This window comes from Malus sylvestris, chromosome 7 (genome assembly GCF_916048215.2).
Source record: "Malus sylvestris chromosome 7, drMalSylv7.2, whole genome shotgun sequence".
In the NCBI taxonomy this organism is placed as follows: domain Eukaryota; kingdom Viridiplantae; phylum Streptophyta; class Magnoliopsida; order Rosales; family Rosaceae; genus Malus; species Malus sylvestris.
Window position 1 is genome coordinate 16784841 of NC_062266.1, and position 26553 is coordinate 16811393.

The 26553-nt window shown below is 37.0% G+C and overlaps 1 pseudogene; it reads left to right on the top strand.

The window, feature by feature from the left end:
* Positions 1-18195: 18195 nt before the first annotated feature.
* LOC126630136 (probable fructokinase-7) overlaps positions 18196-26553 on the top strand; it is a 28057-nt pseudogene continuing 19699 nt past the window's right edge.

The window sequence follows — 26553 nt, forward strand, 5'->3', positions numbered from 1 at the left end:
AGATTCCTCTTTGCATAAGCAAAGGCTAATCACCCAAAGAGAGGGCCTTCATTCCTTGCATCTAAAACCTATGGATTTGGATGGAAGAATAGGTTTCTCCAAGTTCCCAAAATTGAGAACCTCTAAGTCTCTTCACCAAGGAGAGATTGGAGAAGAAATGAGTGACCTTGGAGTAGTGGGATTGCAAGATGCACCCCCAAGGTGGCCGGCCTCTTTAGAGAGAAATGGAGAGACAAGTTCTCACCAATTTTCTCCAAAACAAACCCTAATGAATTTTGGCTATAAAGTCATATTTATACCTTTATTATTCATTTGAGTGGCAAACTTGTAAATAAGTCCAAGTTCACTACCCTAAACATCATGGCCGGCCTTGGGGTATTTTTGGGTTGTTTGGGCCTTTGTGGATCATTATTCATTAAGTTGTCATACAACTTAAGTTAATGGGCTTGACGTTCGAAGCCCATTGGGCCTTAGTGTCCAAAACTATCCCGAGGTCTTTAACGAACCTATTCGTTTGATTAATTAACATATTAATTAATCATTGCCATAAATAAATGATTAAACCATTTAATCATTCTTACTCATCTCCATTGTTTCTTCAATCTCCTCCTTACACGGTGTGCGATCCATTAGGTTCCTTTTAGCGATGCAGTGGGCGATTAAAACCATTTTACATCGATTGTGAATTGAAACTTACTTTCAATTCTCCCTTTAGTGATTACACACATTTAGGGCTTCCACAAACCATGAGTGACACCTTGCAGCATATCATGGTTACCCAAGCTAATCAGAAGAGGTAGAGAAAACCTATTCAGTTTGGGATTACAAATGCAATACGGTCTTTCTCTAATACAATACTCTTGACCACATTGTTTGGTTTGATAGTTTATTTATTCATGTCTACTATCCAATGTGATTCGTGTGCTCATATGATTACCTTGAATGTGATTTGGAACGTTTTCCTGAATCTCATTCATACTTTGGCCAAAGATTCTTAATCATATCATAGAGTATTCTCCCTCAAACAGTTTGAAGGTTAGAGATCCCTTGTTGCGCATTCACTTGCCTCCATGACTAAGTGGCTTAACCCCAACGATGCCGTGGACACTCCAATGGAATGACGTTTGACATAATCAAAGATCAAGGACTTAACCACAAGACAACTGTGATGCCTCAGGTCAAAGGACTACTTTGCATTATCCCAACCATGAGTTTTCATGTGACATGAGTATGAGAACTCTTCGTTGATCGCGTTCAGTGAACTCATTCTCTACTGAGCACCTACGTACTTGTCTTGATGTCACACACACCAATGACTCGAGACTAGTCACTCTCCCTGAGAGAAGACATAACACGTACCAATCTTGACGGACTGTCAATGCCCAATTGGCAATCCTATGATCAGGAACATTTAGGATGTGTCTACGAAAGAATGGTCTCATGAATCTAACTTCATTAGATTACATTCTCCCAATCACATATTCCTTGGACTTTATCGTTTAAGCATATAACATTTATATGAGACGGCTCAAACAATAATCTTTGCCTTTTATAGTTAAACTAGATTAGTTTAACATGTGAAATGTCCATAAAGTATCATCATATGATTGGATTTAGGGCACATTTCCAACATAATCATGGTGAAAGATGGCTTAAAGATCGGCCCTATCAATGGCAGATTCTTGAAACATTACTACCCCTAAACCATATAAACGATGCTCCTCACCTGCATGAGCCTAAACTGCACACAGCACAAAGCTCCTCACATGCATGAGTCTAAACTGGATGGCACAATGCTCCTTGTTTGCATGAGCTTAAAAGGCGACACTCAATGCTTATTGTACGCATGAGATTAAAAGGTGACACTTAACGCTCCTGGCCCGCAAGAGCATAAACTGTGTACGGTAAAATCACCATCAAAATCAGCATTAAAACCATCAAAACCATAAAAAAACAATCTATCATTTCCTTTGAACTACATTATGACTTTATCCCTCCTCAATCGAGGGTACGTAGGCAACTTGAAACTTCAAAACTTCAAGTACAGTCACATCACCAACAAAAAAAAATGCAAACATTTTCAACTCGGTAGGAGCACGATGCTCAGCTGAACTAATGGCACCTGACGGATATAAGTCTCCCTTTGGTTTAGTTGTCTTGTTGCAGCCACTTTTCTTTAAAGGCTTCTTATACTTCATGGCACCCCAATACCAAAATTGGATCCATGAAGATATCTTCATGCCTGACTTACCCTAAGGCTCCTGGGAAAGCTTGTGATACACCCAAAACAAAAAATGGTAACGAACATGGTGCGAAGGATTCAAGATAGGAATCCTCAACGTACATGCCTTATTCTTCATATTTGGTCGACCAAAATCTATTACCTCCCAAGATACTTCAGAAGATCACAACTTGATATGCATCGAGTTGTCTTTTGTAGGAATAACAAGTGCCTTAGGGCTAGTCAACGACGCACAAAGTTTCAATGTCATTCCCCTATCTTGCGAGTCGCCTTCTTTCGCAAGAATAGTGATGGTATTACTCTTAAAGCACTTGAAAAATACCATGGCTGCAACGAGAAAAAAAAAACAACATAAGTACAAGGTGGGACTGCAAGAAAAAAAAAAGAAAGAAAAAAAAAGATTGCTTCACTAAAGCAAAAGACATGTGAGACAAACCTCGTGAATGTTGAAGGATGACAATGACAAAGTCACAACGATGAAAAGAAACCAGCCACAAAGCTTGAGCAGAAAGGCAAAGAGGGCAGCTACAAGACAGTCATTCAAAGCACGCTACAGTAGCAAAGAAAATCAAAATGATACGCAATTGCACTACGCAACCCCGCAACAATTACACAAGTAGTTTCTTTCATTGCACGGCAATGTCACCACTGAGGACAAACTGCGACCAAAAGGCACTACACGACGTAACACCGTTCTAGTCTTTTGAACAACACCACACAGTAAAAAGTGACGCACTGCAACAAGCTTCAAGCAACTACAACTCACGGCAGTAGCAAGAATAGTGCACACGGCAAGGAGTTGTTGTGATAAAAACTCACACCCAAGTGTCCTATAAATAAGGGTCAATTGCTTCCTAATGTTATAGGGAGAATACATAGCAAATAGCAAAAGGAAAATCAAAAGAAGGAAGCACATTCTAGCTGCAAGAAGGAAGCAAATTCCAAGCAAAAAAAGGGCAAGCTGATTTCAGTACAAATAAAAATAAAATAAAATAAAATAAAAACATGCTATTTTTGCAACAAAATCAAGAAAGAGAAGAAAAGGAAACAAAGAAACAAGGAAGGGGCTTTAAAATTTCTAAAGCATCAAAGGAAAGTATCTTTCCTTGCCAACATACTAAAGGGAACCCCTCCAAGGCAAGGACAAGTCTTCAAGTTTCCCAAACCAAAAGGGAAAACACCCCTTTGGCCGAAAAAATGGAAAGGAAAAGGAAAAAAAATGCAAATCCTACTTACCCAAGGACAAGCATTAAATCTTTCCAAAACCTTAAAGGAAATCACTAAAGCTTTCCAACATCTTGAAGGAAATCACCCTCATTCCCAAAATTGAAGGAGATTCCTACCTAAGGAAGGAAAAGCATTTTTTTTCCCATACCCACAAGGAAAAATTTCAAGTCCCAAAATATACCAAATGTCTTTTGTCAAAAAATTATGGAAAATCAATACGCAAAATAAGTATGTGCCGATTTATCCATTTTCAAAATTTTCATTCAAGATTAAGCGTCTACTACCCCTGAAGAAAATTTTCAATTCATTCAAGATCAAGCCTCAACTGCCCTTAAAGAAATGTTTCATTCAAGAAATACACCTCAATGGCCCTTGATGAAATTTATCATTTGCATTCAAGAAATATGCCTCTACGACCCTTGAAGAAGCAAACTAATTCAAGTTCAAGTCTCAACGACCCTTGAGTTAGAACATTCACATTGCAGGACTTCAAAATATGTTTCCTACATGTGACAAGCACATGCCTACAACGCACCTTGAAGTGGGGGCATTTGTAGACATGTAAATTTCATTGCATACAAATGATGCATCACAAAGCTCCACGTGGCATATGACTCATCACAAATGGACAAGTCGTCAATGACATGTGGCACAAATCAAGCAAAGGAAACTCAAAAGCATTCCTAAAATTTGGCAAAGGGGAAGAAATCTCCTTAAAATCGGCAAGGAGCCCAAATTGCTCCCAAGATTTAAAAGAAAGCTAAAGCATCTTCACAAAACAAGCAAGAATTGAATATTGTTCACAAAATAGGCAACATGCCCTATAGATTTCGGCCAAGCAAGGGAAAGTGGTTGAAGACAAGACACAAAACATGCCTAAATTCTCCAATGGATGAATCAAGGCACAAATCAAAGCCAAATCTTTGGAAGTCTATAAATGCAAGATCATAAGGCAAGCATAACTGGTTGACAATTTCTACATTGAAGGGTCAAAATTCTCACATTGAGAAGAACCTTTGCCAAATCTTTGAAGACTAATATGCCGCCAAAGCTCTCTTCGAATAACATACACCAAAGCCGAAGCTTTCTTTCGACCAAAGCCGAAGCATTCCCTTGAAGAATCCTTGTGCCAATTCCTTCAAGACTTTGTTGCAATCTTAAAACTTGTAACGACGCTCAATTCAAGATCAAGTTGCCAAGACCCTTGAATCAACAAAATCCCATATCAACATCACCTTTGTTGCAAGCCATACACAAACCTAGAGGTGGAGACTATCAACACATTGTTTCAAGCTCAAAACTTGAAGCAATTGTTCAATCGTTCATTCGAGATCAAGTCATCACGACCCTTGGATCAACAACTTACACATCTACATCAAATTTGAAGACTGAATTAGAGGAAATTGTAAACAAAGATTGTAACCCTATAAATTCATCAATACAAATCTACTTTGTACACATGTTCTCGTTTCATTCGTTACAAAATTTTCATGTTTACAAAAGCATCGAAATTCATTTAGAAGCAATTAGGGTTTTTAACGCTAGAATTTGAAAGAAAACAAAAAACAAAAAATCTGGGATTTGTTGCGACTGAGCCGCTGCGCCGCCGAGCCAACATGGCTAGCTTGCAACCACGCCATCTCCAAGACATCATTGTTTCGAAACCACTGCACAGCACCAGGCCTCGAATTGGGTTTGTCTCCATACAGGACTAAAGCCTTGAGTCCACCAACAAGCCCTAAAAGCCTTACTGGGCTTCGCTCGCACAATCCGACCCGCTTGCAGCAAGTTTTGTTTGCTGGGTTCAACACCTATCATAACCCACGATTACCAAAGCCAGCCCAGATAGCCAAGCTTATTTCCCCACTCCCTAAATCGAAGCTAGCCCACGGCTGGGCTTCTCACGTACCATCTAGGCCAGCTTCCATGCTGGGCCTGTATCCCCCGCACCAAATTTGGCCCACAACCAGTAGCTTGGGTTGTTGGGCCTATCCCAAAAACCCCGGCCCTGAAGGATTATTTTGTGAAAACATGTTCATTTGAATAACATCTATAGCATGCAATTAATTAACAATTGAAAGGCGGAATCATGCTTGTATGCACTCAAAAACAAAACATTACCCATGAAATTCAAAGCCTAGTAGATTGGTGAACCTTGACTCAACTTAAAACAACATTTGTTAGTTGAGAAATTATACCTTTGTCGATTCCTCTTTGCATAAGCAAAGGCTAATCACCCAAAGAGAGGGCCTTCATTCCTTGCATCTTAGATCTATAGATTTGGATGGATGAAATGGTTCTCCAAGTTCCTAAAATTGAGAACCTCTAAGTCTCTTCATCAAGGTTAGATTGGAGAAGAAATGAGTGACCTTGGAGTAGTAGGATTGCTAGCTAAACCCTCCAAGGAGGCCGGCCACTTTAGAGAGAAAGGAGAGCATATGTTCTCATCCTTTCCCCAAAAGAAAACCCTAAATGAATTTTGGCTATAAAGTCATATTTATACCTTAATTCATTGGAGTGGCAAACTTGTAAATAAGTCCAAAACTCACTCCATCTCTAAATGGCCAGCCTTAGGGTATTATTAGGCTAATTGGGCCTTTGTGAATCATTATTCATTAAGTTGTCATACAACTTAAGTCAATGGGTTTGACGTTCGAAGCCCATTGGGCCTTAAGGTCCAAAACTATCCCGAGGTCTTTAACAAACTTATTCGTTTGATTAATTAACATATTAATTAATCCTTGTCATAAATAATTAAACCATTTAATTATTCTTACTCATCTCCATTGTTTCTTCAATCTCCACCTTACACGGTGTATGATCCATTAGGTTCCTTTTAGCGAGGCAATGGGCGATTAAAACCATTTCAAATCGATTGTGAATTGAAACTTACTTTCAATTCTCCCTTTAGTGATTATACACGTTTAGGGCTTCCACAAACCATGAGTGACACCTAGCAGCATATCATGGTTACCCAAGCTAATCAGAAGAGGTGGAGAACCTATTCAGTTTAGGATTACAAATGCAATACGGTCTTTCTCTAATACAATACTTTTGACCACATTGTTTGGTTTGATAGTTTATTCATGTCTATTATCCAATGTGATTCATGTGCTTATATGATTACCTTGAATGTGATTTGGAACGACTTCCTAAATCTCATTCATACTCTGATCAGAGATTCTTAATCATATCATAGAGTATTCTCCCCCAAACGGTTTGAAGGTTAGAGATCCCTTGTTGCGCATTCACTTGCCTCAATGGCTAAATGGCTTAACCCCGACGATGCCGTGGACACCCGTGGATGGGGGGACTTTGACATAATCAAAGATCAAGTACCTAACCACAAGACAACTATGATGCCTCAGGTCAAAGGACTACTTTGCATTATCCCAACCATAAGTTCTCATGTGACATGAATTCTCATGTGACATGAATATGAGAACTCTTCGTTGATCGTGTTCAGTGAACTCATTCTCTATTGAGCACCTACGTACTTGTCTTGATGTCACATACACCAATGACTCGAGACTAGTCACTCTCACTGAGAGACGACACAAGACGTACTGATCTTAACGGACTGTCAATGCCCAATTGGCAATCCTATGATCAGGAACGTTTAGGATGTGTCTACGAAAGAATGGTCTCATGAATCTAACTTCTTTAAATCGCATTCTCCCAATCACATATTCCTTGGACTTATCGTTTAAGCATATAACATTTATATGAGACGGCTCAAACAATAATCTTTGCCATTGATATTAAACTAGATTAGTTTAACATGTGAAATGTCCGTAAAGTATCATCATATGATTGGTTTTAGGGCGCATTTCCAACAATCTCCCACTTGCACTAGAGCCAATCAGCTTGGTCATCAATGATGATACCTCTTCTGTAGTCATTTCATAAATGGCTGAGTAGTAGGTCTAGACAATGGATATCTATATGTTATCCATAGAAGCAACCTTGAGAATAACGACGTCACCATTATACATGATTCTTAATCATGTGGTTCAGTCTCTCATTTGAGTTCGGATCGTGATGAGACCTTGATTCCCTGGCTTGAGCTATCGCCCCATTAGTGTCAGACACTTTCTGGTTGGAACCAAATAGAGAGTTCATAAATGAACTTTCCCATCCAAACAACATTGTTGTAAACTTCTATATGGCAATATATTTTGCATTCATAATGGAACACACTAAAGTCATTACTTTAATGTTTCCATCCAAATATCTCTTTAGTCATAATAAAGAGATATCTGTTTATCTCTTCATTCATAATGAAGAAACATCCAATGATGGATTAGATTCATAATCTAATACATTTACGCTTCCATTACGTTACTCTAATTCTTCCTCGATCTTTGAGGAATTTATCCTTTAGTATTTTTTAAATACTTAAGGACTCACTTGACAGTTGCCATGGTTCTGATCCTAGGGTTGCACTGATATCGTCTTGTACCGTTCTAGGTACAACTCATATCAATGTTTTTCATACAATATGAAATACATAAATCACCTTTCTGCGTATGCATAAAGGATTCTATTTACGCATTATTTCTTTGGGAGTCAAAGAGTACGTTCTCTTTGAGAAGAGCAACTTCTTAGTCTCACTAGAGTTGTCCTTTTGATTGAAGTTCATCATCATATGAGAAACTTCCTATCATCTTTTGTCTATATTTAGGGCTTGATATAATCCAATTATATCCTAAAATCTATCAATATAGATTTCCATCCCATGTATATAGACTATGTCTCCCATATACGTTCTATCTTCATATAATGTTTTAAAGTCATAACTTTAACGAAGAAGTACTCTTTTCATTTCCAAAATTAATATATCATATATATTTATATTTTAGGAACATGATTAACTCCCACTAATCTTTTGTAAACCTAGTAAACAAAAGATTCATTTACATCTTTATGAGAAATCAAACGATTTGATCTTTCTCTCATAAGACGCTTATAGCTCCCACTAGCTTGCTAAGATCCATGATGGATGGATCTCTACAACTTACATGTCTTGTGATTCATAGTTTTAGTCATATATTATCAAGACTATCTTAATAATGTTTTCGGAAACCCATATTATGTCCAAACATTGAATCACCATTTAGTTGTAGCTAGCAATCTTCGAATTAATTGAAACCAAGACTACGTTAAAGATGGTTTCTTCCAAGTCAACCAATCTCTTTAATTGTAGTCACCTTAAGCTACCAATTAGCTATGGAGGTTTCATTATTTCGGGTCAAATGGTACTTTACCATTTCCTTGAGTATATATCGTATATACACTCAATGTAGTCATAAGGATTTTCATTCTTATTTCTTTCGAATTAAGAGATGCAACTCTATGACATAGTCATAAAGTTCAAACCATTCAACTGAGATGGTTTATAAATCCTTCTCGACTACCTTGGAGCTTGTGGTATAGGAACTAGGTTGTTATATTTGTTGATTACTATCTTGTCTCTCAAAGAACCCATTCTTTGAGTTCTATCTCTCGTTCATTTGCTCTATCTTAGGCAAATCCTGGTGTAGGATTACAATGAACTACCCAACAAACAACATTTGTTAGTTGGTTTATAGAAGTGATATCCAAATGTTAATTTAAGGATACCCACAAGATAATTCTCAAACAAATATTGCTTATTAGCACACAACCCCAAATCTTAACATGATTAAGATTTGTCTTTCTTTCCAACTACATCTTATGGAGTCATGAAAATTTTGGAAGATCTTCTAATTGACAATCATATTGTCTTAGAAGCATATATCCTATATATGGGTAATTGATAACATCCAACGAACTAAATCTTATTCAAGTTCGTTCTTCTCCTAATGGAGAAATCCATTATCTTTTGATGCTTCTTCCCTTGATATTTTCAAGGAAACTGTTCTAAAGTGTTATCTTTCCTTGGATCAAATCTAAGGAGGCAAATACTTTAGACGTCTTACTCATCAATTTACATTTCTTGAATTCTTTGAAACCTTTTGCAAAGTATTCGGACTTGTGTTTATTCAAAATAAACTATAGTCCAACTGAGAGTGATCTTCGGTGAATGTCATACAACATGAGTAGTATTATGTTGTGGACAAGTGCCACTAACATCTAAGTGAATTAACCTCAACAACTTTGTGATTCTTTCTTCTTTCCAAAAGAATAAAGATTCGAACATTTCGCCCTATTCAATTTTAATAAGAAGGTGTTGGATCCGGATCTAACGATCCAAAGCGTCCATCTATGACCAACTCGTATTTTATGTTTTTGAGGTATCACAACTCAGTTGGGATTAGTCACTACCTTGCAACCTTTTGGGTTTTAAGCATCGTTATATTCTAAACAGTTAACTCTACCATATCATCTATACTATAGAGATAATTAATTAGATTACAATAATCTAATCATTCATTAATAAAGAACAATGTTTTGTCAAACAAAACATTCATCCATCCCTTATAGTGATGGAATTAAGTTCCTTAAGATTGGAATGTAAAGACAATCTTTGGTTTTTCCAATTTCTTTGGTAGTTCATATGAGGAAGTAAGTACCATCTGCTTTCGCAGAGATCTACATTTGATTCACGTTCCGAATGTGAAGTACTTTCTCTTCTCTCATTAATCTTCTACTTCTTATTAGCCACACTTTTACAACGATTGTAAAACATAGTTACTAATACGGAATCAAGCATTCAAGTAGAAGAGCCAACTGTTTTGAACTTTTCAAGAACAATTTACAACACCTTCGAAAGGTGTGTTCTTGACATTTGCAAGACATTTCTTGCAAATACCCCTTCCAATGTCCATCCTTTCATAAAGAAAGTTTGTTCCCTTGGAGTTTATTTCGCTTTCTTCATTTGACTTCTCCTTTGTCTACAATAGTCATGGTCCCTAAACTCCCACTGTCTCTCTTGAAACTTATTTCAATTGTGTTATACACATCAAACGATTTGGAGAGCGTGTGGTTATTGTTCACTATATAGTTTACAATAAACTTAGTGAACCATTTGGATAGGGACACAAAGGTGAAGTCCTTGCTTAGTTTCCGTCTCTAGAAGTGGTGTAACACTTCAACACTTAATGATTCAAAATCATCATAAGTCCATGTTGATGGACTATTTTTGTCAACCAACCATTATGTTCTAAACATAATTACAAACTTTCAAGAGTTGTTCAAGGCAACTCTCATTTCTTCATACAACAATTTGTAAGTGAAGAATTATGGCACATATAGTGTCCATGCCTTTGTGCTTTCTTCTTAAGTTCCTTGTTCATGTAACAAAGAAACAAGCACTAATGTTTGCGTTAGTTAAGGGTTGTTCAAAGCAACTCTTATTTCTTCATACAACGATTTGTAATTGAAGAATTATGACTTTAAAAGTGTTGTCCTCTTTATGATAGACTTATCTAACATGTTCTTCCAATGGTACATTATCAATAGGAAGATTGTGAGGATGAGACTACTTAGGTACATATACAATCCATTTAAGACAATCTTTGGGATTGTTGTACCAAGTCCGGAAACTAAAGCATTCGGCTTTTCTTTGTCAAGTTTTGGATAGCGTTTGCAAATATATTGGTACACAAATACATAATGAATATAAATTGATTGATTTTAAGCCATTTGATTCGGGTCTTTAAATCAAATAGCACCACCCACTATTTTTGGCAAATTCCATATCCCTCATTGGAATTCGAGAGTTTTGGAGGTAACTCTTAGTAGGGTATGGGAGACTCACTATTACCAAGCCCACCTCACAATGATATGAGGTTGGCTAGCATTAATAATAATGAGAGAGTACGCTTACTCATTTGCATCTCTTGCAAGTACCCATCTTATTTGGCCTCTAGAGAATGTAGCCTCACAATGATATGATGTTGGCTCCATTGCACTTAGTTAAGTCATTCCCACCATGCAAGTTCGGGTAGGGGTTCAAGAACAACCTCACAATGATATGATGTTGGCTATTCTCATTGCCTACCTTTCACAACATCAAGTATGCATATAGACTCCTCCTGAGTGTAAGCACGCACTTTGTACTCCCCCATGATAGGGTGAAGCCGGTGTATGAGTCACAAACGATCGGAGCCTACCACGGTGGAAGGCCATGTAAGAGTGTTCAAAGCATTCTTACACTTCTTAACTTAATAATGGTTTGGTTGAGGGTTTTTAGGTCTCATCACATATAAATATTCATTTTAATCTTTATTAAAACAATTTTGGTCCTATTACAACTATTGGTCCATTTGATTGAATTTAGTTGTATATAATACTCCCACTATGCTTATAAAACGGTTTTTAAAGCAAGAGTATATGATACTACTAACATAAACTTTGCATTCATTTGATGGACTATATAGTTGCCTTAGGGTCTTAGGATGACTATGAACCTTTGTTTAGATTCAACACGAGCCTAGTGTTGAATCTCGATCTAGGGATGGTGATTGATTTTAGTTACGCGTTTAATCACATTAAGGCATGTTGCCTTAGGGGCGTTGGACCCTCTACTCCATTTTCATGCATATCAAATAATACAAGAAAGGAGTACTTCAAAGTAAAGATGAGCTTATGCTCTTTACAACATTTGAATAAAACAAATTACTTTAAAGTAAAGAAGAGCTTATGCTCTTTTACAACATTTGATCAAATCAAATTACAACCAAAATCTAATCTACACATTCCCATGGTTCAAACAAATTTGAAACGGCATTTCACATAGCTCAATTATCGTAGGCTTAGGTTCATAATCACCCTTTATTTAATTAACACTTTAACTAATTAAATTGAATGCAACATTTTCATTTGGTTTTTGTATCCATAAAATTGATTTAAATGGAGCTAAATGAAATGAAAATCCAATTCTCATTTAAAGAGACAAAACAATTTTGTTCTCAACTTAATTTGGGCCAAAATGCAATAACCTCAACTTTTGGGCTATATTGCAAAAACATAAACTTTTGGGGTCACTTTGTAAAAACACAATAGTCCACTACTTCATGTAATTACAACTAGAACCCAAAAATTTCAACAAATGCAAAAACTTCATTAAAGGAGCAAAACAATTTGTCCTTTAGCGTTTTTGGACCTAAACGTAAAAACGTAAACTTTTGGGCCAAAGTGCAAATACACAAAAGTATCAAAACTTTATGTAATTGCATAAAAGCCCCAAAAGTACTCCCATTGAGGGAGTGGCCGGTTTTGGAGAGGTGAAAGGAGTGATGTGTGTGTTGATTGGTAAGTTTGACATAAAGCATGCAAGTGGTGCAAGTGGTGTGTGTGAAAGGGAATTAATCCTTACACACCCACCAATAATTCCATCACCTTTCTAAACAAATATCTAATACATTTAAACATATGAAAAACATAATACATAAACTTTATGAAATAAATCAAAACACCAAACTTTTTGTTCTTGGCAAAAATGTCAAGAACAATGAAGAACACTCATGAAAAACTCAAAAAAATTCCATGAACATTTTTCACCCAAAAACATCCCAAAACCATTCAAACTTAAGGGAAATAACATATAACCAAACTAGGGTACATAGGGGTTCCAAAAGTCACTTGAAAACATTTTTAACAAGACAAACATGAACCCAAAAATCCCTTTAGATTTGGCCGAATTTTCCCAAAAACATGGCACCAAATTTTAGCTCCAATATTCATGCTCATATGAACTACATCTACAACATTTGAGATGGCAAATTTTCTAACAAAATTTACATTCAAAGAAACAAGAATAAAGCTTGTAACATATTACAACTTTTAAATCAAAGACTATGAACTACAAAACCCAAAACGATTCACCAACTACTAGACCTAGGCTCTGATACCACTTGAAGGATTATTTTGTGAAAACATGTTCATTTGAATAACATCTATAGCATGAAATTAACAATTAAAAGGCGGAATCATGCTTGTATGCACTCAAAAACAAAACATTACCCATGAAATTCAAAGCCTAGTAGATTGGTGAACCTTGACTCAACTTAAAACAACATTTGTTAGTTGAGAAATGATACCTTTGTAGATTCCTCTTTGCATAAGCAAAGGCTAATCACCCAAAGAGAGGGCCTTCATTCCTTGCATCTTAGATCTATGGATTTGGATGGATGAAATGGTTCTCCAAGTTCCCAAAATTGAGAACCTCTAAGTCTCTTCACCAAGGTTAGATTGGAGAAGAAATGAGTGATCTTGGAGTAGTAGGATTGCTAGCTAAACCCTCCAAGGAGGCCGGCCACTTTACAGAGAAAGGAGAGCTTATGTTCTCATCCTTTCCCCAAAAGAAAACCCTAAATGAATTTTGGCTATAAAGTCATATTTATACCTTAATTCATTGGAGTGGCAAACTTGTAAATAAGTCCAAAACTCACTCCATCTCTAAATGGCCGGCCTTAGGGTATTATTGGGCTAATTGGGCATTTGTGAATCATTATTCATTAAGTTGTCATACAACTTAAGTCAATGGGTTTGACGTTCGAAGCCCATTGGGCCTTAAGGTCCAAAACTATCCCGAGGTCTTTAACAAACTTATTCGTTTGATTAATTAACATATTAATTAATCCTTGCCATAAATAATTAAACCATTTAATTATTCTTACTCATCTCCATTGTTTCTTCAATCTCCACCTTACACGGTGTATGATCCATTAGGTTCCTTTTAGCGAGGCAGTGGGCGATTAAAACCATTTCAAATCGATTGTGAATTGAAACTTACTTTCAATTCTCCCTTTAGTGATTATACACGTTTAGGGCTTCCACAAACCATGAGTAACACCTAGCAGCATATCATGGTTACCCAAGCTAATCAGAAGAGGTGGAGAACCTATTCAGTTTAGGATTACAAATGCAATACGGTCTTTCTCTAATACAATACTCTTGACCACATTGTTTGGTTTGATAGTTTATTCATGTGTACTATCCAATGTGATTCGTGTGCTTATATGATTACCTTGAATGTGATTTGGAACAACTTCCTAAATCTCATTCATACTCTGATCAGAGATTCTTAATCATATCATAGAGTATTCTCCCCCAAACGGTTTGAAGGTTAGAGATCCCTTGTTGCGCATTCACTTGCCATCATGGCTAAATGGCTTAACCCCGACGATGCCGTGGACACCCGCGGATGGGGTGACTTTGACATAATCAAATATCAAGTACCTAACCACAAGACAACTATGATGCCTCAGGTCAAATGACTACTTTGCATTATCCCAACCATGAGTTCTCATGTGACATGAATATGAGAACTCTTCGTTGATCGTGTTCAGTGAACTCATTCTCTATTGAGCACCTACGTACTTGTCTTGATGTCACACACACCAATGACTCGAGACTAGTCACTCTCACTAAGAGAAGACACAACACGTACTGATCTTAACGGACTGTCAATGCCCAATTGGCAATCTTATGATCAGGAACGTTTAGGATGTGTCTACGAAAGAATGGTCTCATGAATCTAACTTCTTTAGATCGCATTCTCCCAATCACATATTCCTTGGACTTATCGTTTAAGTGTATAACATTTATATGAGACGGCTCAAACAATAATATTTGCCCTTGATATTAAACTAGATTAGTTTAACATGTGAAATGTCCGTAAAGTATCATCATATGATTGGTTTTAGGGCACATTTCCAACAGGCCCATGGCCCAATAATCCTTTTAGGGCCATGCCCTTTACACAGCACCCAAGCCTACAAATATTGGGCTGTGGTTTTTCGAATCTAATGTTATTTTTAGCATTCTCTATAATTTTAACCCAAATGTTATTATTATTTTTTGCTTCTACAATCGACCCTGTATGGTCCGATCTATTAAATTAATTAAAGTGACCAGCAGTCCATTAATCTGACAATTAATCCAAAATTACTGGCCTGAAGCTCACTTTTGGACATTAACGATTCAATAAATTATTCGTTTCTTTAAACAGTTGACTCACTTTCGTAGTCCCGAAGTATTCACACTCGAGTTTCTGAAGCAACCCACTAAACTTAGTTGTATATTGTATTATGTATGCTTATAGGTACTTCCTTTTTAAGAACTAGAAGTTTATAACTAAACTTGAACCTGTAGTTTCGAATTTAGTGTCTTTGAAACCCAAAGTTTTCTTAAAACAATAGACCTATGAAAACCCGACGTTTTTCATGAAAATCATGTCTTAGATTTCGAATGTTCTAACTTTGATGCTTATGGATGATTTATGCCCATACCACCAATCACAATCTTGTTCCCTCCAATTCAGTGGATTGTAAAACCGTCACAAGTTCGATTTCCCTTATTTGGACGTTTCTAATAGAAACCACTTTAAATGGGTACAAGACGTGAATCTCCACTTGACTATCAAGAAGCTGAGAAATCATTGTAGCTAACAATGGCATGGAAGAGCTGAATAAGCATCTGCTATGATCTTCACTCGAAGACTTATGCCTGAAGCATTACAAACGGAAATACCTCCCGATCAAGGATTTCATGGCTCTTTGACTCGCTTCTATGGACCGTTTAATTATGAAAAACATTGCCTGAAGCACACCATGATTATGTCCATGAATAAGTACGATTCTGAAGTTTATAAATTCAATCGAATTTTGACTGGAGAATGCTTTTCTCGTCCTTCCATGTTTCTAACTTGCTCCTAAAGCAGCAGTGTAAAGAGCAGAAGTTTACCAAATTCTTGGTTCTGATTACTACCACAAATGTGAGAGAAATGTATAGACCCAGCTTCGGCTGAAGTTTACCGAACGGTATAGATTCAATTTGACTGGAGTCTACCGAATGACTTAGCCCAATTTGATCGAACAATGGTGCCCTCCTTCGGCAAGGATGCACCAAACAAAATTGCTCTACTTCGGCAAAGGCCTACTAAACAAACCCCTCCAGCTTCGACTGGAGCCATCTTACGTGGAGCTGAATTAGGTTTTTTCGGTGTCCTTGTTGAAAGCTACTTACTATAGTTAGGGTATTGAACAACGAGTGGCAACTTGCCCAATACTGAACCCAAGTTTGGGTCTATCTCTCTCATGATCTAATTTCGAGTTTGTTTTTACAACATATGGTATAATCAGGGCCTACCAAGGTGTGGCATCATGCCCAAGGTGTGATCTTTCACTCCTAAGACCTAAAACTTCAAGAATAAGCGATAATATTTCCAAACCTTAACCTGCAGAATCCACTTCTGTTTTGATGGAATAGAGGGTTATGTACCTGTTTGTGCCCCTACCAATGTCGTTAAGGAATACTATTCTCGTAGTCAATATGTGAGACTAATTTTGCTTCACCAAATATCATTGGAAGAGAAAAATTTTGACATAGGTGGCCTTGTTGGCCGAATCCTCTTAGTAAACCATTTACTTTGTGAACACTTTTCCATGTTCTTTGATTCAAGTTTGGTGTATGTTTTAGTTATGGATAATCTTATTGATATTGTCCTCGAACATGAGTTAATTGAATCATGTTTCTTGTATACATGCGATTGAATTCAATTAAACACTTGATTAGGTAGGAATGTCGGAAAGTTAGTTGTCGGATGAATGCGATACTACGCACACTAACTTTACACGTAAATCACATGTCTAGCAATGACTTCAGGTCTATCCAACCTGATTAAAAGCATTGGCTTTGATTTGGGGCCAATGGGCTGTCTCTCAACTGGGAATGCACCACATGTGGCCAGCCTGAAGCCTGGTGATTGAGCAGTTTACTTGCTTTGGCATAACCATTTAGGACACTTAGGTCGAACAATGATGCTACTACGCATCTCCTTACCCGAAGTAAGGACCTTGTGCCTACAAGCACACTTTGCTAAAGCTGCTCATTAGGGAAATTGATTTTCTAAATCATCCCTCACAAAGATATGAAATCACCATTTTTCACAATGAATTCAAGGGAATATATGTGGACTAATCCAACCAAAATGAGGACCATATAAATACTTATGGTTTTGGTTGATGAATCGACAAACTGGTCACATGTTTGTCCACAAACATTACTGCTAAATCCCCTGGCCGATTAAGGGTTCACCACCTTACTTATCCCTTAAAGTCTGCGAGACTGGATAATGCCGAAGAGTTTGTATCGATGGTTTTCGATAAAGTATTACATGTCTATTGGGTTTATAATTGGACATCGAATTCCCATATTCACCCCAAAACAACCTCGTGTAGCGATCATAAAGCACAATTTAATTGATCGCCCGGACCTTGGTAAACGTACCAAGTTTTCGATTTCTGCCGAGGGCTATGCAATCTTGTACGCAGCTATGTTGGTCTACCTAAGGCCTATTGCCACCCAACCTATTTAACATTACAATTGGTTACTGGGTACGAACCTGACGTCTTTCGTATTTACGCATTTGGGTGTGCATTCCATGTGCCAAGTTGCACCGCAGCAATGTACCCTCAAAGAATGATGTGAATCTTTATCGTTTATGATTCTCCTTTACCTTCACTCTCTTAGAGCCCTTGCATACGATCTTTTTACCGCTCATTTACAAGTAGTCAATTTAATAAGACAGTATTCCCGTCGTTAGGGGGAGATAAGAACATTAACGTTCCTGTAAAACAGCGTGAATTTGCATGGACGTTACCCACTATGTCTCACCTCGATCCCCATACCGCACAAGTGTGATAAGCAAGTACGATGAATTCTAGCATTCAGAATGTTGCACCAGACACATTCCCCTGATCTAGCTAAAGTGAAGAGATTATATACCAGCTGTAGAAATGCCTGCAAGGATAGACATACTTAACGGATGTCAAGACATCCCCAAAGGGTGTGTCGTCCCTGTTAAACGGTCTGGTACACCGACGGATAGCCAATCACTTTATCTTGGCCTGGAGCACGACAAATCACTTAGTTCATAGGATTCACTTCCCTAGAAGTGGAAAACATGGCACAAAATGAATATATACATGATTGCTGTCCCAAATAATTTCCATCTCATGAGATTAATCTGGAGTACTCCCGACACTTGAAGTTCTTGGTCCAGTATACTAGTTTGGATAAGAAAATGGAATTGAAATAAGATTACCATCGATGATGTTTTCACTTATATGGTAGTTACCAACATAAATGAAAAACGATGATATTGAACTGTGTTCCGTTGATTAAGTGATGATGTAGAACTGATTGGACAAACAGAAATTACAATCCAGGTTAAATTCCTCACAAAGTGTGTTTTGGACCTATCGTTCCTACACTGCCCAAGGTAACCCCGTTATGTTACAAATGGGAAAGGAAGCGTTATAAGATGAATAAAATAATGCGATATGATGCATGCCTTACGGCGCAAGGTTTCTCTCAAACATCATGTGATTGATAGCAGCATTATGAAATGTGGTTAGTGTTTTCTCCATGGGGATATAGATACGGAGATTTACATATAAGTTCCCGAAGAATTACATGGATTGGCTCAAATAGTTCTGAACCACGGAACACCCTCTCAACTTGTTTGAGGCGTTCACTTACGAAATGAAGCAATCTGGCTAATGAGGTATACCTGTCTAAGTGATTATTTGATCAGTTAAAGATATGAATGAATGTCCTTACGTGTTAAACTATGAAGTCTTATTCCGAATTGCTAGAGTTACAATTTATGTCGTTAACATGAATCCCACTAAGACTCTAGAAGAGCTTGAGAAAACTACCTCGCACCTGAAGATGGAATTTTAGATGAAGGATCTTGGTAAAACTCATTTATGCCTTGACCTGAAGTTGAAGCATTGTTTTGACGGTACTTTGGTCTACCAGTCGAACTACACCTCGAATGTGTTGTCTTAGAGTATACCTATGATCGTCCATACATTATATGCAAACGAGACCCTTGAAGAGGTTATGGAATCCGAAGTTCCATATCTGAGTTCAACTTTGCGCTTTGTTGTACTTAGCTCGTTGCAATTAGAAAGGACATCTCCTTTGCTATTGATCTATTGGTAAAGATGCAGCACCGTGCCTACACACAACCACTGAATTGGTATTAAAGACGTTTTCGCCTGCCCTGAAGGCACTACGGATTTGGGCAAGCCCTAATGCATCTCGAGTGGATTCGACCCCCTGATCCTCGGAATGATGCTTGCCTTGTTTGTTATGCTGGCGTAGGTTACTTATCAAACCCGCACAAGGCACATCCCCGAATGGTTATGTCTTTACCATTAGGGACATCGCAATATCTTGGAGGTCCATGATATGACCTTAGTTGCGAAATCTTCGAATCATTCCAAGACTCACCTCGCTTCACTACGCCACAAGTGAGACATGGCTAGGAGTTCTTGTTGAGCATATTTGAAGTACTTGCTGCTTTCATCCATCGTTGAGTCACAATGATGATCCATGAAGACTATGTCGCATGTATCCACCCGACCAAGACATGATACATCAACAAAGTCAACGCCAAGACATATTGCGTCTACATCACATCATCAAAGCATCAGGAGATTGAGACTCGCATTCGCACATTATGCCGACAACTTCATTAACTGTACTTACTTCATCGCTGAAGACCTGATGCGCCATTTACTTGAGTATTTACACACTCAAAGGGGGGTGTTGCAGTCCTATTAGATTAGGAATGTGATTGTGTAAATCCTAATGTATCTAGGGATATCTTTGAATATTCCCTTTAGTAGTTAATATCCTATTAGAGTTGTAATCTTAAAAGGGTAAGGAATTAATCTTCCCTACTACTATAAATAAAGACACAATGGGGTGGAATAACAACACACCTCAAAATTACATATCTCTCTCTTCTCTCTACTATTGCTGCACCCTCTCTCTATGGCTTCCATAATTGATCAGTAAATTATGCCTACAACAGAATTCAGTGTTTTTTTTACTTTAAATTAGAATTCAGTTGGAGATATATAAACTCTCGATTAATTAATTAATCTTAATTCTTGAAAAAAAAAAAAAAAAACCAGCGTTGATTTGCGTTTCAATTTTTCAACTTTTTAGTCAATGTTAGGTTTCAAGCATAATTAACAACACTCTTGATTAATTTAATTATAATAATGGACGAACAGGATGCAGCTGCTTCCCCGTCACACTTGAGCGATCCAAAAAGGGAAGCTTCAAGTTTGCTAGGAATTCTTCCTCTCTTTCTGGTAATAATTTCCACTTTCTTTAAGTTCGTTGATATCCCTTTTTGATTCTTCAGTAAAACTGTGTTTTACTGTTGTAAATCTTGGATTTTATTTGTACCCAATTGGATTCTCGAGGTAAATGATAGGATACTTGTCAACTAGATATACATTGTTGGTCGATTTTCTTGAAAACTAAGATTTTCGTGATCATGTTTCATGTGCAGATGGAGTTGCACGTGAAAGAGAGTTAGTTCGATATCCACCGTTGACTTATTTCTTGACAACTTAAGCTTTGAGAGCATATTGATTGTTTAACGATATCGAGAATAGTTGTTGGCAAAATTTGATCAAGAACATTTTCCCAAAGCTACAAAATACGATCCTAATTAATAAATTATTGGTTATGTAATATCTAGGACTTTTACTTTAATGTATCACGTCATTTTCTTTATGTTGAAATTTTGTTTAATAACAAGAATGTTAGAGTCATAATTTCCTTGGCTTTCTGAACTGATCTCAAGTTCTTAACCAATTGGTTCTTTGTAGGTTCATCTAAAACATTATCCTTAAAGAAAAAGAGTAGTATCCAATAGAAGAACTCAGAGTTGATTGTTTGCTTTGGTGAGATGTTGATCGACTTCGTTGCGACTAGTGCCGGAGTTTCTCTTACAGATGCAGATGGTTTCAAGAAAGCTGCTGGTGGAGCTCCTGCAAATGTTGCAGTTGGAATTTCAAGATTTGGAGGCTTTGCAGCTTTTATGGGCAAGGTGCTTTTTCTAGCCATCCAAAATCACTTTTAACTTTTCTGCTTCATTGTATTACCACCAGTTTTATCAAGATTCTGTTATTTCGCTTTGGTCACATTATCCGTAGAATTTTTTAAACGTGCACTAACTCAACTTTTTTGAAATGTGGATATGTCATTAATTCTATTGATATTGTTGATACTTCAACTTTACAGTTGTCCATATGCAACTAATGTGGTTGTCAATATGGCGTGCACAAATTTGACTGCACTTTTTTAAGCGTATTGTACATAGCATTAAGATCTGTCTTTAGGTCTCATTTGTTTCAGATTTTTCTATTGAGTCATTCCCGTTTTTGATAAACTAACACTATGTTTGGATGGAGAATTTCTAAATTATCACAGATTTTAAATGACGAGAATTACAATTGACAGTAATTAAATTCCCGTTAATTGAAATTTCATCGTTTGGATGTTAGATACATAGAAAATACAAAATGACAGGAATTCCAAATTTCAATGTTTGGATATTTTCTAAAATTTGTATTATATAGAGGAATACAAATTTGAATAAAAACGTTAAACTGGTTATAAATCATCAAGGTTAAAGTCATCAAACAAAAATGAGACATTAGTTATATTCCAAGCGCCCAGCTCGACCAAGTAGGTCTACCATGCAAGTGTAATGATCAGTTGTTGGAACAACATCATAGTACTTCTCCATGGTTGCAAATAACTACCGACCTTCATCAATATTGAGTTTTGGTTTCAATATTTGTTGTATATTTCATTATAAAGATTACAAGAGAGTGAAGGCAACTCTTATAGAGAGCCAAAAAGAAAGCTACAAGAGATTATAGGATAACTACCCCCAACACAATCCCTAAAATCTGCCCTAACAAGTGGAAAGGCCAAAACCAAAGTACAAGGAAAGAAGCGTTTACAAGCAACTAAGAAAGGTTGACAAAAGAAGGGTAAGGTGAATGACAAGTTATGGGAAGTCATGAAAGTAGGGTTAAGACCACCACTTTAGCCTATGACTTAGCTAAAGTGAGGATGACAACCCATACATACAACCCATCCCTTGAGATCTTATACAAACCGGTTTTAATACACCCCCTCAAGCTGGATCAAGGGGATTGATTGATCCAAGCTTGCACAACAAACGTTGAAACTGAGTAGAGTCTAGTGCTTTTGTGAATATATTAGCAAGTTGATCATGGCTACGTGTGAACACGGTGTCTATCACCTTGGATTGAACTTGAGCATGAATATAATGGAAGTCAACTTCAATATGTTTGGTTCTTTCATGGAATACTGGATTGGAGGCAATGTTCATGGCAGCTTGGTTATCACAATACAAGGACATAGGTGTCATGCTTGTGAATCCAAGCTCAGAAAGAATACCTTTCAACCATATGAGTTCATAGGTCGTTGCTGCAATGGCTCTATACTCAGCTTCGGCACTAGATCGAGCAATAATAGTTTGTTTCTTGCTCTTCCAAGTGACAAGATTCGCTCCAACAAATGTGCAAAAACTTGTTGTGGATTTTCAATCAAGGGCATTTCCAACCCAATCAGCATCTATGTAGGCCAAAATGTGATTTGATCCATTGTTCTTCATAATTATCCCTCTTCCTACTGAGCCCTTGAGATATCGAAGTATTCTCCTGACGATTTCCCAATGAACTAGAGTAGGAGAATACATGAACTGACTGGCTAGGCTAACTGAATATGAGGTATTAGGCCTAGTAATGGTGAGATAAATAAGTTTCCTAACCATTCACTGATAAACACTAGGGTTCGAGAGAAGTTCACCTTTTTCATGCCACTGAAGCTTGCTAGCTAGGGGTGTCCGAGCTGGTTTACATTCCATCATGTTAGCTTCATCTAGAAAATCGAGAACATACTTTCTTTCATTCAAGAACAATCCTTTTAGAAAGGTAGCCACCTCAATTCCAAGAAAGTATTTTAAGGGTCCCAAGTCTTTAATGGAAAATTTTTGGTGAAGTGACTGCTTAAGCGCCTTGATTTCACTCATATTGTCACATGTAATAATTGTTGGAAATGTGCCCTAAAACCAATCATATGATGATACTTTACGGACATTTCACATGTTAAACTAATCTAGTTTGATATTAAGGGCAAAGATTATTGTTTGAGCCGTCTCATATAAATGTTATACGCTTAAACGATAAGTCCAAGGAATATGTGATTGGGAGAATGCGATCTAAAGAAGTTAGATTTATGAGACCATTCTTTCGTAGACACATCCTAAACGTTCCTGATCATAGCATTGCCAATTGGGCATTGACAGTCTGTTAAGATCAGTACGTGATATGTCTTCTCTCAGGGAGAGTGACTAGTCTCGAGTCATTGGTGTGTGTGACATCAAGACAAGCATGTAGGTGCTCAATAATGAATGAGTCCACTGAACACGGTCAACGAGGAGTTCTCATACTCATGTCACATGAGAACTCATGGTTGGGATATTGCAAAGTAGTCATTTGACCTGAGGCATCATAGTTGTCTTGTGGTTAAGTCCTTGATCTTTGATTATGTCAAAGTCACTCCATCAGGAGGGTGTCCACGGCATCGTCGGGGTTAAGCCGCTTAGCCATGGAGGCAAGTGAATGCGCAACAAGGGATCTCTAACCTTCAAACCGTTTGGGGGAGAATACTTTATGATATGATTAAGAATCTCTGGCCAGAGTATGAATGAGATTTAGGAAGTCGTTCCAAATCACATTCAAGGTAATCATATAAGCACACGAATCACAATGGATAGTAGACATGAATAAACTATCAAACCAAACAATGTGGTCAAGAGTATTATATTAGAGAAAGACCGTATTGCATTTGTAATCCTAAACTGAATAGGTTCTCCACCTCTTCTGATTAGCTTGGGTAACCATGATATGCTACTAGGTGTCACTCATGGTTTGTGGAAGCCCTAAACGTGTATAATCACTAAAGGGAGAATTGAAAGTAAGTTTCAATTCACAATCGATTTGAAATGGTTTTAATCGCCCACTGCCTCTCTAAAAGGAACCTAATGGATCGTACACCGTGTAAGGTGGAGATTGAAGAAACAATGGAGATGAGTAAGAATAATTAAATGGTTTAATTATTTATGGCAATGATTAATTAATATGTTAATTAATCAAACGAATAAGTTCGTTAAAGACCTCGGGATAGTTTTGGACCTTAAGGCCCAATGGGCTTCAAACGTCAAGCCCATTGAATTAAGTTGTATGACAACTTAATGAATAATGATTCACAAAGGCCCAATTAGCCCAATAATACCCTAAGGCCGGCCATTTAGAGATGGAGTGAGTTTTGGACTTATTTACAAGTTTGCCACTCCAATGAATTAAGGTATAATTATGACTTTATAGCCAAAATTCATTTAGGGTTTTCTTTTTGGGAAAGGATGAGAACATAAGTTCTCCTTTCTCTCTAAAGTGGCCAGCCTCCTTGGAGGGTTTAGCTAGCAATCCTACTAGTCCAAGGTCACTCTTTTCTTCTCCAATCTAACCTTGGTGAAGAGACTTAGAGGTTCTCAATTTTGGGAACTTGGAGAACCATTTCATGCATCCAAATCCATAGATGTAAGATGCAAGGAATGAAGGCCCTCTCTTTGGGTGATTAGCCTTTGCTTATGCAAAGAGGAATCTACAAAGGTATAATTTCTCAACTAACAAATGTTATTTTAAGTTGAGTCAAGGTTCACCAATCTACTAGGCTTTGAATTTCATGGTTAATGTTTTGTTTTTAAGTGCATACAAGCATGATTCTGCCTTTTAATTGTTAATTGCATGCTATGGATGTTGCTTAAATGAACATGTTTTTCACAAAATTTCCTTCAAGTGGTATCAAAGCCTAGGTCTAGTAGTTGGTGAATCCTTTTGGGTTTTGTAGTTCATAGTCTTTGATTTAAATGTTGTAATATGTTACAAGCTTTATTCTTGCTTCTTTGAATGTAAATTTTGTTAGAAAATTTGTCATCTCAAATGTTGTAGATGTAGTTCATATGAGCATGAATATTGGAGCTAAAATTTGGTGCCATGTTTTTGGGAATTTTCGGCCAAATCCAAATGGTGGTTTTTTGGGTTCATGTTTGACTTGTTAAAAGTGTTTTCAAGTGACTTTTGGAACCTCTATGTACCCTAGTTTGGTTATATGTTATTTCCCTTAAGTTTGAGTGGTTTTGGGATGTCTTTGGGTGAAAAATGTTCATGGAGATTTTTTGAGTTTTTCATGAATGTTCTTCATTGTTCTTGGAGTTTTAGCCAAGAACATAAAGTTTGGTGTTTTGATTCAAAGTTTTGATTTATTTCATAAAGTTTTTTGTTTTATGCTTTTCAAATGTTTAAATGTGTTAGATATTTATTTAGAAAGGTGTAAGAAATATTAGTGGGTGTGTAAGGATTAATTCCCTTTTACATACACCACTTGCATGACATTTATGTCATGCACCACTTGCATGACTTTATGTCTAAAACTACAAATCAATACACACATCACTCCCTTCTCTCCAAAACCGGCCACCCTACAAGTGGGGTGTTTTTGGGGCTTTTATGCAATTACATAAAATTTTGGTACTTTTGTGTAATTTGTAGTTTGACCCAAAAGTTTACATATTTACGTAAAGGCCCAAAATCATTAAAGGACAAATTGTTTTGTTCCTTTAATGAAGTTTTTGAATTTGTTGAAATTTTTGGGTTCTAGTTGTAATTACATGAAGTAGTGGACTTTTGTGTTTTTACAAAATGAGCTCAAAAGTTTAAGTTTTGCAACATAGCCCAAAAAGTTGAGGTTATTGCATTTTGGCCCAAATTAGGTTGAGAACAAAATGGTTTTGTCTCTTTAAATGAGAATTGGATTTTCATTTCATTTAGCTCCATTTAAATCAATTCTATGGATACAAAAACCAAATGAAAATGTTGCATTCAATTTAATTAGTTAAAGTGTTAATTAATTAAAGGGTGATTATGAACCTAAGCCTATGATAATTGAGCTATGTGAAAGGCCGTTTCAAATTTGTTTGAACCATGGGAATGTGTAGATTAGATTTTGGTTGTAATTTGATTTGATCAAATGTTATAAAAGAGCATAAGCTCTTCTTTACTTTAAAGTAATTTGTTTTATTCAAATGTTGTAAAGAGCATAAGCTCATCTTTACTTTGAAGTACTCCTTTCTTGTATTATTTGATATGCATGAAAATGGAGTAGAGGGTCCAACGCCCCTAAGACAA